Genomic DNA, 7,599 nt, shown 5'->3' on the forward strand with positions numbered 1-7,599 from the left:
TTCAACATTGACTATAGCGATAAGGCTGACAGTCTGCGTAAAGCGGGTTGGGATTGATGACTCCAGTATTATCAGGGTCGCCCACAGCTCCAATAAATCGGTGTGATCTTTTTGACCACTTAGCAAATTGAAAAGTAATTTCGTTGGCCGCCCACACGCGGAAAGAGCGGCGGCCAAACGGATAGACAATAAAAGTGTATAGCAGCACAATAAGGCTCGATAGAATTCCCATGACCGATAATAACGATACTTTTTCCGCATTTCGTGCTAATAAATATCTGTGCTGTCTACGTGGAATCTTTTGGTTGGTGATTCCCTTTGCGGATTATTGAGGTTTCAGTTGTATTGGTGCGCTTTTACAGAGTGGATCGAATCAATTGGCATTTGATTCGATTGACATTGAATCGATCATTTGGCATCGAATCAAACGTTATCGTAAACCATTTTTAATCTTCTGGAAGCAATTGCTTTGCTTCCTGTGAATTATTTTGTTAAATAGAATAATGCCTAGCTGTAAAATTGATGGAATTGAAATGACACAACTATAGGAAGACGTTTTTTTCATTTTATAACGGACAACAATTTTGTTTATTTCTCATTTCCTCACAGCACACACACCTCGGCAAACACACACACGACAGTATATAGTTTCACCGAAAGAGTTCTAAATTCCACGAGGAAAATCAACAGCATATAGTGAAATGACGTCATGATAATAATTGATAAACGACCGTTTTCATTTTCAAAGTAACAGGAAGAGAGAAAAGGGAGCTGTATAGGAGAGACAGAGAACCGAAGAAAAAAAAGAGTTAACCGAAGATATCAACTGTATATCAAGACATTTTGTTCCTCGCAGTTTTTATACTTTGAATCAGAATAATTCGCTAACTCGCTTTTTCAAATTTCCCGCCCAAATTCAAAAACAACCGAAAACTAAAATAAAAGTTTTAGTTGTTTTCGCGATCCAACAAATGTCAACCCAACGTGCAGTGTACACTGTGTCGAGTGATGTATAGTATAACCTCGGTAGAATTTCAAAAAAAAGTCTGTCCCACACTTTCATCATCACTCAGAAAAAAACATATGGCAGTATAGACAGGAGAGAATAATATCCAAACATCAACAACAAGGGGGGGGGGGGGGAGAGAGAGACCCAACAAACACGGAACGCAAACAAATCCCTACATTGTGTATACATACGAGTCAAAAAAGGAATCATATCTCGGGTGATGCTGCATGGGTTTGATGTCGTAATAATATTTGCTTTGTTTGTGTGTGTGTCAATAATAGAGGAGGACGATGGTATAGGTATACATAAAAGGGAAAGATAAATTTTTTGGTTGGGTTTCAAATCTTTCATCAGACTCGTTTTTACTTTTGTTTTTCCTATTTATTATATTACACAAACGACAACATACGGATCGTCAATTGAAAGGAAACGGCGGGATAATCAATCAAACGGGATGATTACAAATTGAAATCTTGTTGTGAGGAGAATCAAGTGAATAAAACGGGCGGGAAAAGAAAAAGTCGTTTGAATTTCGCGCCTTTCTTTTCTGAGATTCAAAAGATGAGGGCTGGTGTAATTATATAGGGAGAAGGGAGCTGTTTTAGTCTCTAGAATGCATCTCAATTCATGTAATTTATAATTAATCTAAAACAATATTTACATATCAGACAAGACTATATTTCGAGATGAAATAAAGACCTATATAGCTCTCTCTGCTGTAATAACAAGGGAGAGAGTATCGTTGTGATGTGGCACCCAAGGAAAAAATTGAAATTAAAAATTGAAATTAACCTATATCTTATACAAAACATCGTCATCCCTACTAAAACAAATTCTCTTTCAATCAGCATTTCCAGCAAACGAAATGTTGATGATAACTTTTTTTCGCCTGGCTGCGGCTCGGATTGACGTCGTGGGTGTCTACATATATGCTCTGCTGTTGTCTATTATCTTTAGAGGTCGTCGCTTTGTTTCTTGAAAAACAAACGTTGGGTATATATATATTATCTTTTAGTTGAAGACCCCCCGAAGAAAAGATGAGAGAAAAGAACAAGTCTATACTCTATTATATAGGTCTCGATGTGGAAAAAGCGGTTCGTTAAAAATAGAAACTTGGCGCTGAGAGAAGAAACTGACTGCTAGCTGCTGCTCTTCTACCCGAGACGCTCATCATCTGCGGTTGCACAACAGCATCATCAAATCAAAGGGATGCGAGATGCACAGAGAGGAGCAGCCAGCAACGCACTGACTTGAAAGAAAAGACAAGACAAACCTATTGGGGTGATGGTATTAGCCTACTATATTTTATAGTCTGCTGACTTTTTCAAAGTTAAAAAGCTTCTTCTTCCTAGTTCTCCCTTCTTCTGTCTATAATAGCCGCCGCCCCCCCCCCCCTGACAAACACAGCCCAAACACATACGCCTCACGCTCATCAGCAGCCAACTATGTGTGTATACCATACCGTACGCGAACAAACACACACACACACTCTCGCCCAACCTATAAGGTCTACATCTAAGTATAATTAAATTTAAACAAAATTTTTCCCCTGCAATCCAGAATGAAATAAAATCGATAATTATATGGTAAAGTCTAAGAAAATTCTACTTGGTGAATCAGGAGAAATGGGAAACAGAGAATAATAGAAGAATATCCTACAAGCATATCAGCTGATGTTATTCAGCGGTAATAGCTCTTGACGACGCTCACCCGCACAGCGCAAAATGCATTATTATATATCTCTCTTTTTGTTTTGTTTTGTTCTCCCTTGCGCAATCTTCTTTTCTCCCTCCCGGTTTTATATGTATGTTTCTCACTGGCGCTTGCGTTGTTTTTATACTAGCTATCTCTCTCGTCCTCTGAGATGGGCGACTGATGGGCGAAAGACGAGCGCTGCAAAATGGGGACGACGCTGCTGGGATTTATTGTTGTCGGGACGGTTTTTGGCTGTGAGCCCTGCGTCTTTGGCTGGATTCGTTCTCCTTTTTCTAGATTTGAATTTGACTGTCAAATGTGCAGCACGGCGCTGATCCGTGATATTATAGGCCTACCCTTCACGCTAATAGCTGCTGCATAACTATATAGTTCTCTTGCTGTGGGGGCTTCAACAAGAATTTAGCGATCGAATTTTGAATCAGAACATTTTCAGTTTGTCAATTTAATTTCTATTATTAGGCCTATAGCGATATGGGCTCGATACGAATGACGACACCATCAAGACTCAATCAAAAATAACATTCGTCGAATTTCCCACATATATGAGATGTATAGCTAATGAAAAACCTTTTGGTCTAGCTATATATTGGGAAAATTCCTATGCTGAGCCTTTCTTCTTGATGAAAGGAAATTGAGTTGATAAAAGAAAAACGGTTCATCGTCATTATTGTCGAGTTGATAAAAGGAAAACATCTATCCCCGAAGATATTTATAAGATTTGGGCGGCGGAGGAACACACAGCAGCAGACGTTGCGGATGGCTGAGCACGGGTGGATCGCATCGCAAAAGAAGCGCTAGGATAAAGATGGGAGATGAAATAAAGGAAAACAAAAACATAGATATAATAAAAGAAAAGAAAAGAAGGGAAAACATAACAACAGATGTATATATATTGGGCCAATGCAATCAGGTGGAAAATAAGAAAAAAAAAAACAATCAGACAACCGAATAACAAAAATGTAAGAATCAAATCAAATGAAGAAAGATAAAAGAATAATAGGATGTTGTTTTTAGTATATGTAGACTGCTGAATTGTAAATAATATTAACTGATCGTGTGTGCGCGTCTTATATTCACTCGTATAATTCCCGCTTTATACATAATTCGATCATATTGTTGTATAGTGTACGCCCTGCTGATGTTTTGCCAGGCCTGCTGGTTATGGAAGCCCAAAACCGCCACTTTTTCAATATAATAATGATTTTCAAAATATCATTATATAAAACAGAAAAGAATATATAAAAAACAAATTCAATATATAACTGAAAAAAGTATTATATAATAACCAAAAAGAGTATAATATAAAAAACAAAAAGTTGATATAAAAAGCAAAAAAAAGTCAATATAAAACCCCCAAAAAGTTCAATATATAATCCCAAAAAAGTTCAATATAAAAACGGCAGCCACCTAGCGGTCAAAATAATTACTTCATGCCACATCTCCACCCCCTTTATAGCCAGTTTGAATCCAGTAGTACAAACGGGCATTTAATCACAAAATAAAAAAACGAGCAAGCGCTTAAATAACGCTACCTAATGCGCGTCGCTCTAAATTATTATTTTTTTAAATGTCAAGCGAAGTAAAACGACTGCGGCTGACTGCGGCGACTGGTCAGACAAGTAACGTGAGCCCGTCGGATTTTTTAAAGCGCTTATCGCTGGTCCGTCCACTATTTTAGCGCTGTCGCCCGTTCGCTGTTTTCGGCGGCTCATTATAAGCTTGCGAAAAATAAGCCATTCAAATGATTTGCACTAAGCGCGCGTTGCGCTAGCAATTGATTTGCGATAAACTTGCGCGCGATGCGCTAAATATATATTTAGCGCAATTTATTTCATTGTATTATTTACGAAACGCCCAAGCGCTTCGTTAATAAAAGTAATAAATGCGACAGGGAAAACGATTGCGGCGACTGGACAAGTTGCGCACACCCGTTGATAATTTTGGCGCTTGTCACGAGTCCGTTTATAACTTACGAAACACGCAAGCGTTAAAATAAATGTTTAATGCTTCTTGCGCGATATGCGCTCAATTTGAGCGTATTATTTAATCCTATATTTAAAAAATCGAAAGCGCTTAAATAACGCTACTTAATGCGAATGGCTCTAAATTATTTGTTTGTATTGAATGCAAAGGGAAACCACTGCGCTGACTGGTTAGACGAGTAATGCGAGCCCGTCCGCTATTTCCGCTGGTCCTTCCGCTGTTTTCGGCGGATCATTGCGTGAAAAATAATTAATTGAAATGTTTCGCGCTAGATCTAGCGCTATCGAAGCGATCGTGGGACTAGCTATGTGTTTGCGATAAACTTGCGCGTGATTCGCTATATTTAGGGCAATTTATTTCATTGCATTATTCAGGAAACGCGCAAGCGTTTCGTTAATTTTAATAAAATGTTGCGAAAGGGTAAACGATTACCGCAAATGGACGAGACGGGACGAGAAGCGCGCGCCCGTACATCATATTAGCGTTTGTCGCGAGTCCGTTCGCTACCTTATTAGCGCAAATCGTCGCCCGTCCAAAGTTTTATACGGCTCGCTGGGCCAAACATTTTAAATAGTTCGCGCTAGATGTAGCGCTTTCTTTCTTAAGCGCCCATTGCGCTAATAATTAACTAAAGATTTACTTGCAGGCAATGCGTCAAATTTAGCGAATTTAAATTCATTAAATAATTTACAAACGCAAATAACTAGCAAAAATAAATATTTAGCGCGAAAAATAATGAAGTCAATATATTTTGCGCTAGATCTAGCGCTAAATATTTATTTTAGCAAATTATATGCGCGCTTCGTAATTTATGTGATGAACTTAATCCGACTATTTAGCGCATTGAGCGCAAGTTAATCTTAAGTTTATCATAAGCGAGTTTACGATTTCGCAGCGCATTGTTTTGCGTATTGCACATTGTTTTGCGCAGCGAGCCGCCTTAAACAGCGGACGGACGACGATAAGCGCTACGACAAGCGAACTTACTCGTGATAAGCGCTGAAATAATGGAGCCAGTCACGCAATGGTTTTCTTTTCCTGAACCATTTAGTTAAATTAACGAAACACTTACGCGTTTCATAAAATGCTACGATTGAATGAATTGCGCTAAATAATTTAGCGCATCGCGCGCAAGTAAATCGCAAATAGATCACTAGCGCCATGCGCGTTTATTTAGCGCTAGATCTAGAATGAAAATGTGTTTTAATTATTTTTCGCATAATTAGCCGCTGAAAACAGCGGACGGGCGATAGCGCTAACACAGCTTGAAGAACCAGAAATAAGCGCTCAAATTATTTAAGCGCTTGTGCGTTTTTTAATTAAAGATTAAATAAAATGCTCAAAATTTAGCGTGTCGCGCGCAAGATGCATATTATTTACAAAACGCGCATAACCCGTGCACAGCGAGTCGCCTTATTAAACAGCGGACGGGCGACGATAAGCGCTACGACAAGTAAACTGACTCGTGATAAGCGCTGAAATAATGGACGGGCACGCGCTACTCGTCCAGTCGCGCAATGGTTTTCTTTTCCGGAACCATTTAATTTAATTAACGAAGCGCTTGCGCGTTTCGTAAAAAATGAGATGCAATGAATTGCGCTAAATATAGCGCATCGCGCGCAAGTTTATTGCAAACCAATCGCTAGCGCAACGCGCGCTTAGCGCAAAACATTTGAATGGATTATTTTTCGCTTATAATGAGCCGCCGAAAACAGCGGACGGGCGGCAGCGCTAAAATAGCAAACGGACCAGCGATAACCGCTGGAAAAAACGGACGGGCTCGCGTTACTCGTCTGACCAGTCGCCGCAGTCAGCCACAGTCGTTTTACTTCGAATTACATTTTAAAAAATAATAATTTAGAGCGACGCGCATTAAGTAGCGTTATTTAAGCGATTGCTCGTTTTTAATTATGTGATTTAATAAATGCTCAAATACGCGCTTATCACGCAAGAATCCCCGTTTGTACTACTGGATTCAAACTGGTTATAAAGGGGGTGGAGATGTGGCATGAAGTGATTCTTTTGACCGCTAGGTGGCTGCTGTTTTTATATAGACCTTTTTTGGATTATATATTGAACTTTTTTTGGGTTTTATATTGACTTTTTTTGCTTTTTATATCAACTTTTTGTTTTTTATATTACACTCTTTTTGGTTTTAATATAATACATTTTCAGTTTTTATATTGAATTTTTTTTTATATATATTGAATATTTTTTATATATATTGACTTTTTTTTGGGTTTTATATTGACTTTTTTTGCTTTTTATATCAACTTTTTGTTTTTTATATTACACTCTTTTTGGTTTTTATATAATACTTTTTTCAGTTTTATATTGAATTTGTTTTTTATATATTCTTTTCTGTTTTATATAATGATATTTTGAAAATCATTATTATATTGAAAAAGTGGCGGTTTTGGGCTTCCATAGCTGGTGTCGCCTGTTGAAATTAATTCATTTGTTTTAAAAGCTAAAATTATATTTTTCAAAACAGACATGTATAGTCTGAGGGAAAGATCTATAATCTGTTTGAGGTTTTCTGTTTCATGTATTTGATGTAATAACAATCAATGTTGCATGCCTATTTAAAAAAAATGTATGCAAACATTTTCGGGAGATTTGATGAGAATCAAAAATTCTAATTAAAAATTTGCTGAAACACACAGAGATTTTGTTTTGGCCCTTATTGATTTTATCTTAATTTTTCTTTTGGTAGATGATATTTAATTTTTAAAAAAAATTCGAAATAAAAACAGATTCGTGTCCAACAACAGGCGTACGCCAACGAGGAGGGGAATATAATTTAGTACTTCCTATTTATTTTTTTACGTCAATAAAACAAAAATTAGAAATTAAAATAAAAGTGAAAAAAATAATCAAAATGATTCAAC

The sequence above is a fragment of the Daphnia pulicaria genome, chromosome 6, assembly GCF_021234035.1.
Source record: "Daphnia pulicaria isolate SC F1-1A chromosome 6, SC_F0-13Bv2, whole genome shotgun sequence".
Lineage (NCBI taxonomy): Eukaryota > Metazoa > Arthropoda > Branchiopoda > Diplostraca > Daphniidae > Daphnia > Daphnia pulicaria.